We start from the raw sequence: 19246 nt of genomic DNA on the forward strand, positions 1-19246 counted from the left end.
ATATGCAGTCTCTGCTGCTACCCTCACATGCAGTCTCTCCTGCTACCACCACATGCAGTCTCTGCTGCTACCTCTCACATGCAGTGTCTGTTGCTACCCCTCACATGCAGTCTCTGCTGCTACCTCTCACATGCAGTGCCTGTTGCTACCCCTCACATGCAGTCTCTGCTGCTACCTCTCATATGCAGTGTCTGATGCTACCTCTCACATGCAGTCTCTGCTGCTACCCCTCACATGCAGTCTCTGCTGCTACCCCCACATGCCGCCTCTGCTGCTACCTCTCACATACAGTCTCTGCTGCTACCTCTCACATGCAGTCTCTGCTGCTACCCCTCACATGCAGACTCTGCCCCTCACCTCCTGGAGTCTCTGCTGCTACCCCTCACATGCAGTGTCTGCTGCTACCCCTCACATGCAGTCTCTGCTGATACCCCTCACATGCAGTCTCTCCTGCTACCACCACATGCAGTCTCTGCTGCTACCCCCACATGCAGTCTCTGCTGCTACCTCTCACATGCAGTCTCTGCTGCTACCCGACATGCAGTCTCTGCTGCTACCCCTCACATGCAGTCTCTGCTGCGACCTTTCACATACAGTCTCTGCTGCTACCTCTCACATGCAGTCTCTGCTGCTACCCCCACATGCAGTCTCTGCTGCTGCCCCCACATGCAATCTCTGCTGCTACCCCCACATGCAGTCTCTGCTGTTACCCCCACATGCAGTCTCTGCTGCTACCCGACAAGCAGTCTCTGCTGCTACCCCTCACATGCAGTCTCTGCTGCTGCCCCCACATGCAGTCTCTGCTGCTACCTTTCACATACAGTCTCTGCTGCTACCTCTCACATGCGGTCTCTGCTCGCACCTCCTGCAGTCTCTGCTGCTACCCTCACATGCAGTCTCTGCTGCTGCCTCTCACATGCAGTGTCTGCTGCTACCCCCACATGCAGTCTCTGCTGCTACCCCCACATGCAGTCTCTGCTGCTCCCTCTCACATGCAGTCTCTGCTGCTACCCCCACTTGCAGTCTCTGCTGCTACCCCTCACATGCAGTCTCGGCTGCTACCCCCACATGCAGTCTCTGCTGCTTCCTCTCACATGGAGTCTCTGCTGCTACCCCTCACATGCAGTCTCTGCTGCTACCTCTCACATGCAGTCTCTGCTGCTACCTCTCACATGCAGTCTCTGCTGCTACCCCCACATGGAGTCTCTGCTGCTACCCCTCACATGCAGTCTCTGCTGCTGCCCCCACATGCAGTCTCTGCTGCTAGCCCTCACATGCAGTCTCTGCTGCTACCTCACAAGCAGTCTCTGCTGCTACCCCCACATGCAGGCTCTGCTGCTACCTCTCACATGCAGTCTCTGCTGTCACCTCCATGTGCTGCCGTCTCTGCCCCTCACCTCCTGCAGTCTCTGCTCCCACCTCAACCTGCTGCCGTCTCTACTCCCGCCCTTCGCCTCCCACAGTCTGCTGCTGTCCCTCACATGCAGTCTCGGCTGCTGCCTACCACTCACGTGCTCTCGTGCACTCTCTGCTCCCACCTCTCAATGCATCTCTTCTCCCAACCCTCACATGCAGTCTCTGCTGCTACCTCTCACATGCAGTCTCTGATGCTACCTCTCACATGCAGTCTCTCCTGCTACCACCACATGCAGTCTCTGCTGCTACCCCCACATGCAGTCTCAGCTGCTACCTCTCACATGCAGTCTCTGCTGCTACCTCTCACATGCAGTCTCTGCTACTACCTCTCACATGCAGTCTCTGCTACTACCCCCACATGAAGTCTCTGCTGCTACCTCTCACATGCAGTCTCAGCTGCTACCCCCACATGCAGTCTCTGCTGCTACCTCTCACATGGAGTCTCTGCTGCTATCCCCACATGCAGTCTCTGCTGCTACCCCTCACAAGCAGTCTTTGCTGCTACCTCTCACATGCAGTGTCTGATGCTACCTCTCACATGCAGTCTCTGCTGCTACCCCCACATGCAGTCTCTGCTGCTGCCCCCACATGCAGTCTCTGCTGCTACCGCCACTTGCAGTCTCTGCTTCTACCCCTCACATGCAGTCTCAGCTGCTACCCCCACATGCAGTCTCTGCTGCTACCCCCCACATGCAGTCTCTGCTGCTACCCCCACATGCAGTCTCTGCTGCTACCTCTCACATGCAGTCTCTGCTGCTACCTCTCACATGGAGTCTCTGCTGCTACCCCTCACATGCAGTCTCTGCTGCTACCTCTCACATGCAGTCTCTGCTGCTACCTCTCACATGCAGTCTCTGCTGCTACCCCCACATGGAGTCTCTGCTGCTACCCCTCACATGTAGTCTCTGCTGCTGCCCCCACATGCAGTCTCTGCTGCTACCCCTCACATGCAGTCTCTGCTGCTACCACCACATGCAGTCTCTGCTGCTACCCCCACATGCAGTCTCTGCTGCTAGCCCTCACATGCAGTCTCTGCTGCTGCCCCCACATGCAGTCTCTGCTGCTCCCTCTCACATGCAGTCTCTGCTGCTACCCCTCACATGCAGTCTCTGCTGCTACCCCTCACATGCAGTCTCTGCTGCTACCTCACAAGCAGTCTCTGCTGCGACCCTCACATGCAGTCTCTGCTGATACCTCTCACATGCGGTCTCTGCTGCTACCTCTCACATGCAGTCTCTGCTGATACCTCTCACATGCAGTCTCTGCTGCTACCTCTCACATGCAGTCTCTGCTGCTACCTCTCACATGCGGTCTCTGCTGCTACCTCTCACATGCGGTCTCTGCTGATACCTCTCACATGCGGTCTCTGCTCGCACCTCTCACATGCGGTCTCTGCTGCTACCTCTCACATGCAGTCTCTGCTGATACCTCTCACATGCGGTCTCTGCTGCTACCTCTCACATGCGGTCTCTGCTGCTACCTCTCACATGCAGTCTCTGCTGCTACCTCTCACATGCAGTCTCTGCTGATACCTCTCACATGCAGTCTCTGCTGCTGCCCCCACATGCAGTCTCTGCTGCTCCCTCTCACATGCAGTCTCTGCTGCTACCCCTCACATGCAGTCTCTGCTGCTACCCCTCACATGCAGTCTCAGCTGCTACCCCCACATGCAGTCTCTGCTGCTGCCCCCACATGCAGTCTCTGCTGATACCTCTCACATGCGGTCTCTGCTGCTACCTCTCACATGCAGTCTCTGCTGATACCCCTCACATGCAGTCTCTGCTGCTACCTCTCACATGCAGTCTCTGCTGCTACCCCTCACATGCAGTCTCTGCTGCTACCTCTCACATGCAGTCTCTGCTGCTACCTCTCACATGCGGTCTCTGCTCGCACCTCCTGCAGTCTCTGCTGCTACCTCTCACATGCAGTCTCTGCCCCTCACCTCCTGCAGTCTCTGCTGCTCCCTCTCACATGCAGTCTCTGCTGATACCTCTCACATGCAGTCTCTGCTGCTACCCCTCACATGCAGTCTCTGCTGCTACCCCCACATGCAGTCTCTGCTGCTGCCCCCACATGCAGTCTCTGCTGCTACCCCTCACATGCAGTCTCTGCTGCTACCCCCACATGCAGTCTCTGCTGCTGCCCCTCGCCTCCTGGAGTCTCTGCTGCTACCCCCACCTGCAGTCTCTGCTGCTACCCCCACATTCAGTCTCTGCTGCTGCCCCTCACATGCAGTCTCTGCTCGCATCTCCACATGCTGTCTCTGCTGCTACCTCTCACATGCAGTCTCTGCTGCTACCTCTCACACGCTGTCTCTGCTGCTACCTCTCACATGCAGTGTCTGCTGCTACCCCTCACATGCAGTCTCTGCTGCTACCCTCACATGCAGTCTCTCCTGCTACCACCACATGCAGTCTCTGCTGCTACCTCTCACATGCAGTGTCTGATGCTACCTCTCACATGCAGTCTCTGCTGCTACCTCCCACATACAGTCTCTGCTGCTCCCTCTCACATGCAGTCTCTGCTGCTACCTCTCATATGCAGTCTCTGCTGCTACCCTCACATGCAGTCTCTCCTGCTACCACCACATGCAGTCTCTGCTGCTACCTCTCACATGCAGTGTCTGTTGCTACCCCTCACATGCAGTCTCTGCTGCTACCTCTCACATGCAGTGCCTGTTGCTACCCCTCACATGCAGTCTCTGCTGCTACCTCTCATATGCAGTGTCTGATGCTACCTCTCACATGCAGTCTCTGCTGCTACCCCTCACATGCAGTCTCTGCTGCTACCCCCACATGCCGCCTCTGCTGCTACCTCTCACATACAGTCTCTGCTGCTACCTCTCACATGCAGTCTCTGCTGCTACCCCTCACATGCAGACTCTGCCCCTCACCTCCTGGAGTCTCTGCTGCTACCCCTCACATGCAGTGTCTGCTGCTACCCCTCACATGCAGTCTCTGCTGATACCCCTCACATGCAGTCTCTCCTGCTACCACCACATGCAGTCTCTGCTGCTACCCCCACATGCAGTCTCTGCTGCTACCTCTCACATGCAGTCTCTGCTGCTACCCGACATGCAGTCTCTGCTGCTACCCCTCACATGCAGTCTCTGCTGCTACCTTTCACATACAGTCTCTGCTGCTACCTCTCACATGCAGTCTCTGCTGCTACCCCCACATGCAGTCTCTGCTGCTGCCCCCACATGCAATCTCTGCTGCTACCCCCACATGCAGTCTCTGCTGTTACCCCCACATGCAGTCTCTGCTGCTACCCGACAAGCAGTCTCTGCTGCTACCCCTCACATGCAGTCTCTGCTGCTGCCCCCACATGCAGTCTCTGCTGCTACCTTTCACATACAGTCTCTGCTGCTACCTCTCACATGCGGTCTCTGCTCGCACCTCCTGCAGTCTCTGCTGCTACCCTCACATGCAGTCTCTGCTGCTGCCTCTCACATGCAGTGTCTGCTGCTACCCCCACATGCAATCTCTGCTGCTACCCCCACATGCAGTCTCTGCTGCTCCCTCTCACATGCAGTCTCTGCTGCTACCCCCACTTGCAGTCTCTGCTGCTACCCCTCACATGCAGTCTCGGCTGCTACCCCCACATGCAGTCTCTGCTGCTTCCTCTCACATGGAGTCTCTGCTGCTACCCCTCACATGCAGTCTCTGCTGCTACCTCTCACATGCAGTCTCTGCTGCTACCTCTCACATGCAGTCTCTGCTGCTACCCCCACATGGAGTCTCTGCTGCTACCCCTCACATGCAGTCTCTGCTGCTGCCCCCACATGCAGTCTCTGCTGCTAGCCCTCACATGCAGTCTCTGCTGCTACCTCACAAGCAGTCTCTGCTGCTACCCCCACATGCAGGCTCTGCTGCTACCTCTCACATGCAGTCTCTGCTGTCACCTCCATGTGCTGCCGTCTCTGCCCCTCACCTCCTGCAGTCTCTGCTCCCACCTCAACCTGCTGCCGTCTCTACTCCCGCCCTTCGCCTCCCACAGTCTGCTGCTGTCCCTCACATGCAGTCTCGGCTGCTGCCTACCACTCACGTGCTCTCGTGCACTCTCTGCTCCCACCTCTCAATGCATCTCTTCTCCCAACCCTCACATGCAGTCTCTGCTGCTACCTCTCACATGCAGTCTCTGATGCTACCTCTCACATGCAGTCTCTCCTGCTACCACCACATGCAGTCTCTGCTGCTACCCCCACATGCAGTCTCAGCTGCTACCTCTCACATGCAGTCTCTGCTGCTACCTCTCACATGCAGTCTCTGCTACTACCTCTCACATGCAGTCTCTGCTACTACCCCCACATGAAGTCTCTGCTGCTACCTCTCACATGCAGTCTCAGCTGCTACCCCCACATGCAGTCTCTGCTGCTACCTCTCACATGGAGTCTCTGCTGCTATCCCCACATGCAGTCTCTGCTGCTACCCCTCACAAGCAGTCTTTGCTGCTACCTCTCACATGCAGTGTCTGATGCTACCTCTCACATGCAGTCTCTGCTGCTACCCCCACATGCAGTCTCTGCTGCTGCCCCCACATGCAGTCTCTGCTGCTACCGCCACTTGCAGTCTCTGCTTCTACCCCTCACATGCAGTCTCAGCTGCTACCCCCACATGCAGTCTCTGCTGCTACCCCCCACATGCAGTCTCTGCTGCTACCCCCACATGCAGTCTCTGCTGCTACCTCTCACATGCAGTCTCTGCTGCTACCTCTCACATGGAGTCTCTGCTGCTACCCCTCACATGCAGTCTCTGCTGCTACCTCTCACATGCAGTCTCTGCTGCTACCTCTCACATGCAGTCTCTGCTGCTACCCCCACATGGAGTCTCTGCTGCTACCCCTCACATGCAGTCTCTGCTGCTGCCCCCACATGCAGTCTCTGCTGCTACCCCTCACATGCAGTCTCTGCTGCTACCACCACATGCAGTCTCTGCTGCTACCCCCACATGCAGTCTCTGCTGCTAGCCCTCACATGCAGTCTCTGCTGCTGCCCCCACATGCAGTCTCTGCTGCTCCCTCTCACATGCAGTCTCTGCTGCTACCCCTCACATGCAGTCTCTGCTGCTACCCCTCACATGCAGTCTCTGCTGCTACCTCACAAGCAGTCTCTGCTGCGACCCTCACATGCAGTCTCTGCTGATACCTCTCACATGCGGTCTCTGCTGCTACCTCTCACATGCAGTCTCTGCTGATACCTCTCACATGCAGTCTCTGCTGCTACCTCTCACATGCAGTCTCTGCTGCTACCTCTCACATGCGGTCTCTGCTGCTACCTCTCACATGCGGTCTCTGCTGATACCTCTCACATGCGGTCTCTGCTCGCACCTCTCACATGCGGTCTCTGCTGCTACCTCTCACATGCAGTCTCTGCTGATACCTCTCACATGCGGTCTCTGCTGCTACCTCTCACATGCGGTCTCTGCTGCTACCTCTCACATGCAGTCTCTGCTGCTACCTCTCACATGCAGTCTCTGCTGATACCTCTCACATGCAGTCTCTGCTGCTGCCCCCACATGCAGTCTCTGCTGCTCCCTCTCACATGCAGTCTCTGCTGCTACCCCTCACATGCAGTCTCTGCTGCTACCCCTCACATGCAGTCTCAGCTGCTACCCCCACATGCAGTCTCTGCTGCTGCCCCCACATGCAGTCTCTGCTGATACCTCTCACATGCGGTCTCTGCTGCTACCTCTCACATGCAGTCTCTGCTGATACCCCTCACATGCAGTCTCTGCTGCTACCTCTCACATGCAGTCTCTGCTGCTACCCCTCACATGCAGTCTCTGCTGCTACCTCTCACATGCAGTCTCTGCTGCTACCTCTCACATGCGGTCTCTGCTCGCACCTCCTGCAGTCTCTGCTGCTACCTCTCACATGCAGTCTCTGCCCCTCACCTCCTGCAGTCTCTGCTGCTCCCTCTCACATGCAGTCTCTGCTGATACCTCTCACATGCAGTCTCTGCTGCTACCCCTCACATGCAGTCTCTGCTGCTACCCCCACATGCAGTCTCTGCTGCTACCCCCACATGCAGTCTCTACTGCTACCCCCACATGCAGTCTCTGCTGTTACCCCCACATGCAGTCTCTACTGCTGCCCCTCGCCTCCTGGAGTCTCTGCTGCTGCCCCCACATGCAGTCTCTGCTGCTACCTCTCACATGCGGTCTCTGCTGCTACCTCTCACATGCGGTCTCTGCTGATACCTCTCACATGCGGTCTCTGCTCGCACCTCTCACATGCGGTCTCTGCTGCTACCTCTCACATGCAGTCTCTGCTGATACCTCTCACATGCGGTCTCTGCTGCTACCTCTCACATGCGGTCTCTGCTGCTACCTCTCACATGCAGTCTCTGCTGCTACCTCTCACATGCAGTCTCTGCTGATACCTCTCACATGCAGTCTCTGCTGCTGCCCCCACATGCAGTCTCTGCTGCTCCCTCTCACATGCAGTCTCTGCTGCTACCCCTCACATGCAGTCTCAGCTGCTACCCCCACATGCAGTCTCTGCTGCTGCCCCCACATGCAGTCTCTGCTGATACCTCTCACATGCGGTCTCTGCTGCTACTTCTCACATGCAGTCTCTGCTGATACCTCTCACATGCAGTCTCTGCTGCTACCTCTCACATGCAGTCTCTGCTGCTACCCCTCACATGCAGTCTCTGCTGCTACCTCTCACATGCAGTCTCTGCTGCTACCTCTCACATGCAGTCTCTGCTGCTACCCCCACATGCAGTCTCTGTTGCTGCCCCTCGCCTCCTGGAGTCTCTGCTGCTTCCCCTCACATGCAGTCTCTGCTGCTGCCCCCACATGCAGTCTCTGCTGCTACCCCCACATGCAGTCTCTACTGCTACCTCTCACATGCAGTCTCTGCTGCTGCCCCTCGCCTCCTGGAGTCTCTGCTGCTTCCCCTCACATGCAGTCTCTGCTGCTGCCCCCACATGCAGTCTCTGCTGCTACCCCCACATGCAGTCTCTGCTGCTGCCCCCACATGCAGTCTCTGCTGCTACCCCTCACATGCAGTCTCTGCTGCTACCCCCACATGCAGTCTCTGCTGCTGCCCCTCGCCTCCTGGAGTCTCTGCTGCTGCCCCCACATGCAGTCTCTGCTGCTACCTCTCACATGCAGTCTCTGCTGATACCTCTCACATGCAGTCTCTGCTGCTACCCCTCACATGCAGTCTCTGCTGCTACCCCTCACATGCAGTCTCTGCTGCTACCTCACAAGCAGTCTCTGCTGCTACCCTCACATGCAGTCTCTGCTGATACCCCTCACATGCAGTCTCTGCTGCTACCCCTCACATGCAGTCTCTGCTGCTACCTCACAAGCAGTCTCTGCTGCTACCTCTCACAAGCGGTCTCTGCTGATACCTCTCACATGCGGTCTCTGCTCGCACCTCTCACATGCGGTCTCTGCTGCTACCTCTCACATGCAGTCTCTGCTGATACCTCTCACATGCGGTCTCTGCTGCTACCTCTCACATGCGGTCTCTGCTGCTACCTCTCACATGCAGTCTCTGCTGCTACCTCTCACATGCAGTCTCTGCTGATACCTCTCACATGCAGTCTCTGCTGCTGCCCCCACATGCAGTCTCTGCTGCTCCCTCTCACATGCAGTCTCTGCTGCTACCCCTCACATGCAGTCTCTGCTGCTACCCCTCGCCTCCTGGAGTCTCTGCTGCTGCCCCCACATGCAGTCTCTGCTGCTACCCCTCACATGCAGTCTCTGCTGCTACCCCCACATGCAGTCTCTGCTGCTCCCTCTCACATGCAGTCTCTGCTGCTACCCCTCACATGCAGTCTCTGCTGCTGCCCCTCGCCTCCTGGAGTCTCTGCTGCTGCCCCCACATGCAGTCTCTGCTGCTACCCCTCACATGCAGTCTCTGCTGCTACCCCCACATGCAGTCTCTGCTGCTGCCCCCACATGCAGTCTCTGCTGCTACCACTCACATGCGGTCTCTGCTCGCACCTCCTGCAGTCTCTGCTGATACCTCTCACATGCAGTCTCTGCTGATACCTCTCACATGCGGTCTCTGCTCGCACCTCCTGCAGTCTCTGCTGCTACCCCTCACATGCAGTCTCTGCCCCTCACCTCCTGCAGTCTCTGCTGATACCTCTCACATGCAGTCTCTGCTGCTACCCCTCACATGCAGTCTCTGCTGCTGCCCCTCGCCTCCTGGAGTCTCTGCTGCTTCCCCTCACATGCAGTCTCTGCTGCTGCCCCCACATGCAGTCTCTGCTGCTACCCTCACATGCAGTCTCTGCTGCTACCCCTCACATGCAGTCTCTGCTGCTACCTCTCACATGCAGTCTCTGCTGCTGCCCCTCGCCTCCTGGAGTCTCTGCTGCTGCCCCCACATGCAGTCTCTGCTGCTACCCCTCACATGCAGTCTCTGCTGCTACCCCCACATGCAGTCTCTGCTGCTGCCCCCACATGCAGTCTCTGCTGCTACCTCTCACATGCGGTCTCTGCTGCTACCTCTCACATGCGGTCTCTGCTCGCACCTCTCACATGCGGTCTCTGCTGCTACCCCTCACATGCAGTCTCTGCTGCTACCCCCACATGCAGTCTCTGCTGCTGCCCCCACATGCAGTCTCTGCTCGCACCTCTCACATGCGGTCTCTGCTGATACCTCTCACATGCGGTCTCTGCTGCTACCTCTCACATGCGGTCTCTGCTGCTACCTCTCACATGCAGTCTCTGCTGCTACCTCTCACATGCAGTCTCTGCTGATACCTCTCACATGCAGTCTCTGCTGCTGCCCCTCGCCTCCTGGAGTCTCTGCTGCTACCCCCACATGCAGTCTCTGCTGCTACCTCTCACATGCGGTCTCTGCTGCTACCCCCACATGGAGTCTCTGCTGCTACCCCTCACATGCAGTCTCTGCTGCTGCCCCCACATGCAGTCTCTGCTGCTAGCCCTCACATGCAGTCTCTGCTGCTACCTCACAAGCAGTCTCTGCTGCTACCCCCACATGCAGGCTCTGCTGCTACCTCTCACATGCAGTCTCTGCTGCTACCCCTCACATGCAGTCTCTGCTGCTACCCCTCACATGCAGTCTCAGCTGCTACCCCCACATGCAGGCTCTGCTGCTACCTCTCACATGCAGTCTCTGCTGTCACCTCCATGTGCTGCCGTCTCTGCCCCTCACCTCCTGCAGTCTCTGCTCCCACCTCAACCTGCTGCCGTCTCTACTCCCGCCCTTCGCCTCCCACAGTCTGCTGCTGTCCCTCACATGCAGTCTCGGCTGCTGCCTACCACTCACGTGCTCTCGTGCACTCTCTGCTCCCACCTCTCAATGCATCTCTTCTCCCAACCCTCACATGCAGTCTCTGCTGCTACCTCTCACATGCAGTCTCTCCTGCTACCACCACATGCAGTCTCTGCTGCTACCCCCACATGAAGTCTCTGCTGCTACCTCTCACATGCAGTCTCTGCTGCTACCTCTCACATGCAGTCTCTGCTACTACCTCTCACATGCAGTCTCTGCTACTACCTCTCACATGCAGTCTCTGCTGCTACCCCTCACATGCAGTCTCTGCTGCTACCTCTCACATGCAGTCTCTGCTACTACCTCTCACATGCAGTCTCTGCTGCTACCCCTCACAAGCAGTCTCTGCTGCTACCCCTCACAAGCAGTCTTTGCTGCTACCTCTCACATGGAGTCTCTGCTGCTACCCCTCACATGCAGTCTCTGCTGCTACCCCTCACATGCAGTCTCTGCTGCTACCTCTCACATGGAGTCTCTGCTGCTACCTCTCACATGGAGTCTCTGCTGCTACCCCTCACATGCAGTCTTTGCTGCTAGCCCTCACATGCAGTCTCTGCTGCTACCTCTCACATGGAGTCTCTGCTGCTACCTCTCACATGGAGTCTCTGCTGCTACCCCTCACATGCAGTCTTTGCTGCTGCCCCTCACAAGCAGTCTTTGCTGCTACCTCTCACATGCAGTCTCTGCTACTACCTCTCACATGCAGTCTCTGCTGCTACCCCTCACAAGCAGTCTCTGCTGCTACCCCTCACAAGCAGTCTTTGCTGCTACCTCTCACATGGAGTCTCTGCTGCTACCTCTCACATGCAGTCTCTGCTACTACCTCTCACATGCAGTCTCTGCTGCTACCCCTCACAAGCAGTCTCTGCTGCTACCCCTCACAAGCAGTCTTTGCTGCTACCTCTCACATGGAGTCTCTGCTGCTACCCCTCACATGCAGTCTCTGCTGCTACCCCTCACATGCAGTCTCTGCTGCTACCTCTCACATGGAGTCTCTGCTGCTACCCCTCACATGCAGTCTCAGCTGCTACCCCCACATGCAGTCTCTGCTGCTACCCCTCACATGCAGTCTCTGCTGCTACCTCTCACATGGAGTCTCTGCTGCTACCTCTCACATGGAGTCTCTGCTGCTACCCCTCACATGCAGTCTTTGCTGCTAGCCCTCACATGCAGTCTCTGCTCCCACCTCTCAATGCATCTCTTCTTCCACCCCTCACATGCCGTCTCTGCTGCTACCTCTCACATGCAGTCTCTGCTGCTACCCCTCACATGCAGTCTCTGCTGCTATCCCTCACATGCCGTCTCTGCGGCCGCCTCCCACACGAAGTCTCTGCGGACGCCTGTCACAAGCAGTGCTTGCTCCCAGTCCCCCCTCTCACATGCTGCCTCTTGTGCCAACCCTGGTCCCAAGCGGTCTCTTCTGCCCCTCTCACCTCCAGTCTCTCACCCCTGCGCCTCCTCTCGCCGTCTCTGGATGCTGTCTGGGCTCCCACGCCTCACATGCAGTCTCTCTGTCTCGGCTGCACCCGGCGTCTCCACCGCCTCCTCTCGCCGTCTCTGCTGGATGCTGTCTCGGCTCCCCTCCTGACGCTGCTGACGGCCTTGGACAGCTCCAAACTTTCTCCAACTCCCACTCAGTGATGTCACCGCGTGTGAGGGGGCGGGAGTAAGGGGAGGGGGCGTTAATGGGGGAGTGACCCGAGGGAGCCGGGGCTGGCAGCTTCATGGCGGGCACCACCCAGCCCGGGCCTTAATGACTAATCGTAAGAGGGAGGAGGGGGGGGGGGGGGCTGTACAGATGGACTGACCCGAGGGAGCCTGGGCTTGGAGTCTTATCCGACCCCACCGGATTCAGCACCCTGTGCCCGGGCATTAATGACGAATCAATGGGGGTGGGGTACATTTGGCCAGAGTGGGGTGGGATTGAGCAGGGGAGGTGACTCCAGGGAGCCTGGACTGGATGGCTCATGGCACCTCACCGGATTCAGCACCAGACAGGGCTGGCTCCTCATACCCGGAGCCCCCCTCACCGCCCCCCACCCCCACTCACAGCCACTACTGCCCGGGCCTTAATGATTCATCACAAACAGCAGTTGAAATCAGCCCGATGTCGTAATGCATGAATAACATACCGTCCATTCACACCCGCCGCTTCCTGGCAACGGCACCGCTCCCTGGCAACCGGCGGACCCATTACCAACTCACCGGCACCAGTGCATCGACCTCTGAACACTGAAGGTCTGAGCCAGCCCCGCCGGGATAGAACCTGTGATCTGCTGATGGGCACGCATGTATCATGCGGAAGTCCACGTGCGGCAGATTATGTGTCACGCGATGAGTTAGGGAGGCTTCAGTAATGTGTGCATCCGAGCTCATTTCAATAATTCCGCGCACCACAGGCCCCCATCAGCCCCGTTTACCCTCCCCCGCGCCCCGCCAGGCACAAAACACCCGGAATCTACACCCGCAGGCGCGCGGCGAGGCTTGGGTGCAGATTTACGGACTTATTTATTTATTTATTATTTATTTATGCATTTTTATATAGCGCGGACTTTACCCGAAGGCGTCAGAGCGCTTCACAATTTGGAACAGAAATGAAACATAATGAGAAACATTACACAAGAACAGATTACAAAAGCATACGTTACGTTACATAAGGTAATAGTGACAATTGTGAGCAATCAAAATACATGAGGTAGTAAAAATTGTGAGCAACCAAAATACATGAGGTAGTAAAAAGTGCACAAGAGGAAAAAGTGACAGGTGTGCAGTTACAAGAGAAAACGAAGTATAATTTGAGGTATAATACTGCAAAAGGTGCTAGACACTCAGGCACAAAAACAAGCGCTACGTAGGCAAAGGTGGCACTTGTGCAAGTATCAAAGGTAAAAACATGTGAGAGGTAGCAAACCGTGTGATACAAGGGTAAAGTGGTGTGTGCATATTACAAAAGGGCACCGAACACCAGTACATGGAAAATACTGCAAAAAGGCAGACACTCCAACCACAATAACAAAATTGGAAGGCACTTCCAGGGTCATGGAAAGTAGAAATTTTCAGTAGTAATTCTGGAAGTTTGCTCAAGTACTGACGTCACGCGCGCAATTGCGCATCATTAAGGAAGTGTGGGAACTCTGCCAGAGGACGGGCATTTGTTGCCACTGAGGATTTCCGCGTGGTCAGAGCCCTTCTACACTCCCATCGATTTAGACTTTTTTTTCGTTACCGCGGCTCACCATGAGGGGCATTAACTCCTTGAGAGGAGTAAGTCACGAGTGGCGGCTCCTCCGCTAAGGTGGAAGAGCGCCGCCTCACTGCTTTTCGCTGTTTAAATAAAGGAAACATAAAATGATGATAACTCGATAATATGATCATTTTATTTTTGCTGCTGAAGCTTGCGTCGGGGGGCGGGACAGGGCGGCTCTGCTCTCAGAGCAGGGGGAGGAGTGGTGGGCACACACTGTAAGTGCGCATGAAAGTTTGGCCGGCTGACTTGAGCCAACCAAACAGTCATACGCACGTTGCGTGTTCTCCACCCCAGCTGTATTAAAGCCTGGATGGAGAACAGTCTCCCCTGACCCTAGTGCTCTTCCTCTGTGAGCTAAGCTGAAGAGATGTTAGTGGGATTGTCAGCGCGGGGACGCACTGTTCTCTGTGCAACCAGGCGCTTAACAAATGTCATAAACTAAACTAAACATGCACAGGGTCCCACTGCCTGTCTGAGCACCGAACCACGGCGCTCAGACCAATCCCAGTGCTGCATTGCAGCGTTTTGATTGGCTTAGGGGAGCCTGGTGCTTACTGTTCCAGCCGGACGCAGAGCGACGACGGAGGAGAGACGCGGCGAGGAGGTACGTTTTTTTCTTTACCCCCTTCCTCCCGCCAACCCTGATCCATGCCAGCCGCCACTGAAGTCACCAGCCATACACAAGGTGAAAACGGGTAGGAAAAAAAAGGTAGATTTCAAAAGACCTGTGGGCATCCAGAAACTCTTCAGGTCATGACCTCTCTGAAACACCATATCCTAACACAACATAAGATGACGTGTGCATTTGTAAAGCACAGGTTTATCCAGGAGGGTATCTTGGCACCGATTAACAGATGCTTATTGTCACCCAACTCAATGGTACTCATTTTATCGACCTTGGAAGGATGAAAGGGTGAGTGGACCCAGGGGGATTTGAACCTGTGACCATGAGGTCAAATACAGGCCCCTACAGTGGAGGTATTAGTCAAAAAGCTACCAGACACCACCCCGTAGACCGTACTAATGTGATGTACCAAGTGAGTACATTTAAGAGTATTATTTGCATTTTTCAAAATATGAATTTCCACAATTGAAGCAAACCAACTGAATGTGTAACTAAAACTGAATTTCCTATTGTGACTTTGGTCCTAAATGAAGGTTGTCTGTTACCACTTAATACTGCACTTCTAAAGTTACTACAGCCAAAAGAGACCCCCGAACAGTCGTAAATGTGCTCCAGTGCAGCCTTAGAGTAAGTCCAGCACCACTTGTGTTTATGTATCAAATATGTATATATATATGGTTCACCAAATGCCACTAAGAACTGCCGAACTCTCTTAGATAGGGTGCCTCCTTTGCGCGAGTGGCTGACCGTATTAACATTTAGAACAAAAGCTCCACAAAGGAACAGAAGGGAGCACTCGGCGAGTTCAATGTATCTAAGTGATTTATTCAGGCAGACGCGTTTCAGCTACAAGCCTTTTTCAATGCCAGTGATATGGTGGATGTTAAAGTTCACACATTTAATAGGTTTTACTCCTTTCCCATTATGCAAAAAACGAAGCAGAGAACTCTGGGTAGTTCTCAAGTTTAGGTGGAAAGCAGCTCCAGTATAGAGCACTCTCAAGGTTGGCTTGGATGGTATTTTACCAATCCTAAGCAGTAATACTGTACCTGGAGTGATAAAAGCCTTGGCCATTTTACAGCTCGGCAAGGATAGCACTGTGCTAATCCTACGCTTAAATACTTTGATAGAAAAGCAGACATTTGAGGCTATTTTGTTTGTGAATTGCTTCATGTACAGTTAGCATTCGCGGCACCATTTTATGTTTAGCTGCCATTTTGAATCATGCCCTTAGCTGTGTATTGTCTCCTTGCGAAGCAGGCTGTGTAAAGTTTCATTTCTCCAAGGCTAGGCCTTGCTCTGCTAATGAATACACTCTTCGTATTAGGGCATACCTTTCCCACCACATAGAGGTCTTCTCCCACCAGTCTAGCGCCAGGCACGGACAAAATGACCTTGGGTAGGAGATACTATGTGCTCAGCCTCAGAATCAAAACTCATCCTACTGTACTTCTTTGTGTTAGCTAGGCGGGTCTTCCTTGGTTCTGAAATGTACACAATGTATCGCTATGGTTTGCTGAAGTTAGTTGTCTCTGCAGCACCCCTAAGCAACTGGGCAGATGGGTCTCCACTCAGTGGCATAAGGAGGGGGTGCGGTGGGTGCGGGCCGCCCCGGGTGTCATCACTGAGGGGGGTGACAAAATGGCAAAAATATGTGTTCTAAACACGTATTTTTGACATTTTGTCAAGCCGGGGGTGACTAGTGTCATCACTGAGGGAGGTGACAAAATGGCAAAAATATGTTTTAAACACATATTTTTGCCATTTTGTCAAGCCGGAGGTGACAAGAAATTTTCAGCACTGAGTACCACCTGAGCTTGTTATGCCTCTGGCTCCACTCGAGTGTATCTGAATAAACATATACTTAAATTGTATTCTCTACTGTCTGACCGACTCTTCATTTGGTTTGAAAGGCTGAGAGGTGGTCGTGAGTGACCCGGGTGACCCTAACGGGCCACTTCCTTCAGGTGAGCACATTTAGAGTGTCGCTGGTGTTGAGCGTGCTCTATACTGGAGCTGCTTTCCACCTAAACTTGAGAACTACCCAGAGTTCTCTGCTTTTGTTTGTTGCATAATTTATGCGTCACTCTATGCCTTAAAGGGTATTGTATATATATATATATATGTACTTCTACGATCCTGCTATTTCTTCCGATCACATCCCCACATCGAAGTTGGTGCAGGGCAGAGGGGTACAGGGCCCCGTATGTTATTTCCAAAACACTCATGCCACGACTCGAGTAATGCCCGCACTCCAGTGAGATGAATTTAAATGGTCTTTATTGCGGCTGATGCGTTTCGACCGTGTTGGTCTTTCTCAAAGCCAACAAAGCAACTCATGATTGCGTCATATTTCCCATAGACATCAACCAATCACGTCGGGCATACAAGTAAACATAGAAAAAAGACTTGCGGACTGATCTAGTATTGGAAAGGTTGTTACAAACAAAGGTAATTACTTCAATGTATGCATTGAAACAGAGTGCTTACAGTGTAACACATCTAATATAATACATCTTGCTAATTTGCATTAATTGGCACAGTAGACCATCTGTTTTGAAAGTTCATCAAGTGATCCGTCTAGGACAAACTCCCATTCCTTCTCACTGGGGCCACATTTACAATATTTGTCCATATGGAAATCGAGTGATTCTGGGTACAACAGCACTTGCAAAATCTATCCAACCACAGCAATAAAGACCATTTTAATTCATCTCACTGGAGTGCGGGCATTACTTGTGTCGCGACGCAGCGTGAGTGTTTTGGAAATATATGTATATCTCAGTGATTTCAGCTCTGACACAGGCTCTGAATGGGAAGCAGAGAAGGAGGTAATAAAGGAGGTTCTTCACTACAGGAAGAATGCCTTTTTTATGCAAAGACAGAAGAACAAATCACAAACTATAGAAACAACAATCCCAGAAAAAAATGAGCGGGAAACACAGAAGAGAGGGACAACGGAATAGATGGATGTATGTCATTACAACGCATGCTTTCACTCCACATGCCATTACGACGCAACTTTTACAACGTAAGTCTTTACAACGACTTGCGTTGGGGGGCGCTGGATAGTGGAATAGTTTCATTTACTATTCCAACTCCAGTCCCCGTGGATAGTAGGGAAGGTGTTGGTTAGTAATTAAACTATTCCCTATCCTAGAGCGCCCTCCAGCGCAAGTCGTTGTAATGACTTGCGTTGTAATAGTTGCCTCGTAATGGCAGTGCGGAGTAAAAGTTGCGTTGTAAAGGATGTTTCCCGAATAGATACAAGTTTCAAAGGATGGAACACACACAGTACCAGGCAGTGACAGAACCAAGAAATATGGTAATTCATTTAACTAACATTCCACTTTCACAATCAGATGAAGAAATACTTTCTCTTGGCCTATCTTTTTATCCGATATCAGGGTTTGATTATGCTCAAGCAAGAATTGATTTATTTAAGTTTGTTCGGAAATTGAGACTGAAGAAATACTTTTTGCACAAATCAACTCAGAGATCTCCCAGGACAAATGAGATGGGTGAACAAGAGATTCTGCAAGTTTCTGATTTGAACTACCGAAGGGATCTTGTAACATTGGAGGAGACAGAAACTGACTCCAACATTAGTGATACACAGTTTTAGTATGACGCTGATATATGTGTTAACAAAAGGTGGGGATATGCATTTCAAAGTAAAATCTAAGTTTATTCAGCCAACCTTACATGATGGCATTGAAATGTTTTCCGATTTAATGGCTGTAGAACTAAGAAAATGACAACATTTAAATGAAAGTGAAACTAAAAAGAAAATTAGATATAAAGAAACGCTCAAACAGGAAATGGAGTGGTAATGCAAATTGTGTGATACATGGATCTGACAATGGACGAATGTTGTTTTATGTTACACCAAAAGTACACAGAGAAACAATGAAATGGTGAGAAACGATTACTACAGACAGGTAGATAAATGGAAGGAAGTGCAGTTATTAAACTGGGATAAATGGAAATTCATAGAACATACTGGATCCAAAATAACTTTATTTGACCTAATTCCTGAGATCCACAAGAATAAAGAAAGACCCATAGTGGCGGCAATTGACAGTCTTTTTTAAAACATCTCAGTGTATGTAGATCACTTACTGCATGTTAACACAAAGAGGGGTAGAGAGAAAAAACAACAACACAACTATAATAAAAGACATGCAGTAGCACAAATCGTGTATTTAGAAAACTGCCCTCACTCACACACCGGGGGGAGAGGGACACAAAACAACACAAAAGTGACACACAGTGATAACAGAGTGTGTGTTACCCTGTGACTGGGTACAGTGATAGAAAAAAGTGCAGCGATAGAAAGTGCTTAAAACAGGCTCATGGATACCCTTCAAGAAACCTTTATTCATGGGTGGCACGGTCAGGATTAAAATGGTGAAGGATGGGAAGTGTTATAGAGAATATCAAGTTTCCAAAACACCCCTCCTTTCACTGCAACTGCCAACATGTTTCGACCGCCTTACTGTGCCTCCACTGAGCAGGTCACGCCGGTCTTCCTCAGGACTTCAACCAGTCCCAGTCCACTACCCCACCTTACTTCAGTCTGGTTATTAGATAGGGCAAAAAGATCATTATCGATCAGAAGCGTGTGGAGGTAATTCTATTGCTGCACTTTTTTCTATCACTGTACCCAGTCACAGGGTAACACACACTCTGTT

At 53.0% G+C, this 19246-nt stretch overlaps 1 protein-coding gene across 2 annotated transcripts in view; it reads right to left on the bottom strand.

Moving 5' to 3' along the window:
- LOC144752050 (P2Y purinoceptor 4-like) overlaps nt 1–12313 on the bottom strand; it is a 91843-nt gene extending 79530 nt beyond the window's left edge. The window contains exon 1 of one of the 2 annotated variants that reach the window (XM_078640000.1): nt 12128–12313. The gene's annotated coding sequence lies outside the window, so the exon portion shown is untranslated. Of the gene's footprint in view, nt 1–12113 lie in introns of both variants that reach the window. The other variant, XM_078639999.1, reaches the window with a different exon arrangement.
- Nucleotides 12314–19246: the final 6933 nt, after the last annotated feature.

The sequence above is a fragment of the Lissotriton helveticus genome, chromosome 4_2 (genome assembly GCF_964261635.1).
Source record: "Lissotriton helveticus chromosome 4_2, aLisHel1.1, whole genome shotgun sequence".
Lineage (NCBI taxonomy): Eukaryota > Metazoa > Chordata > Amphibia > Caudata > Salamandridae > Lissotriton > Lissotriton helveticus.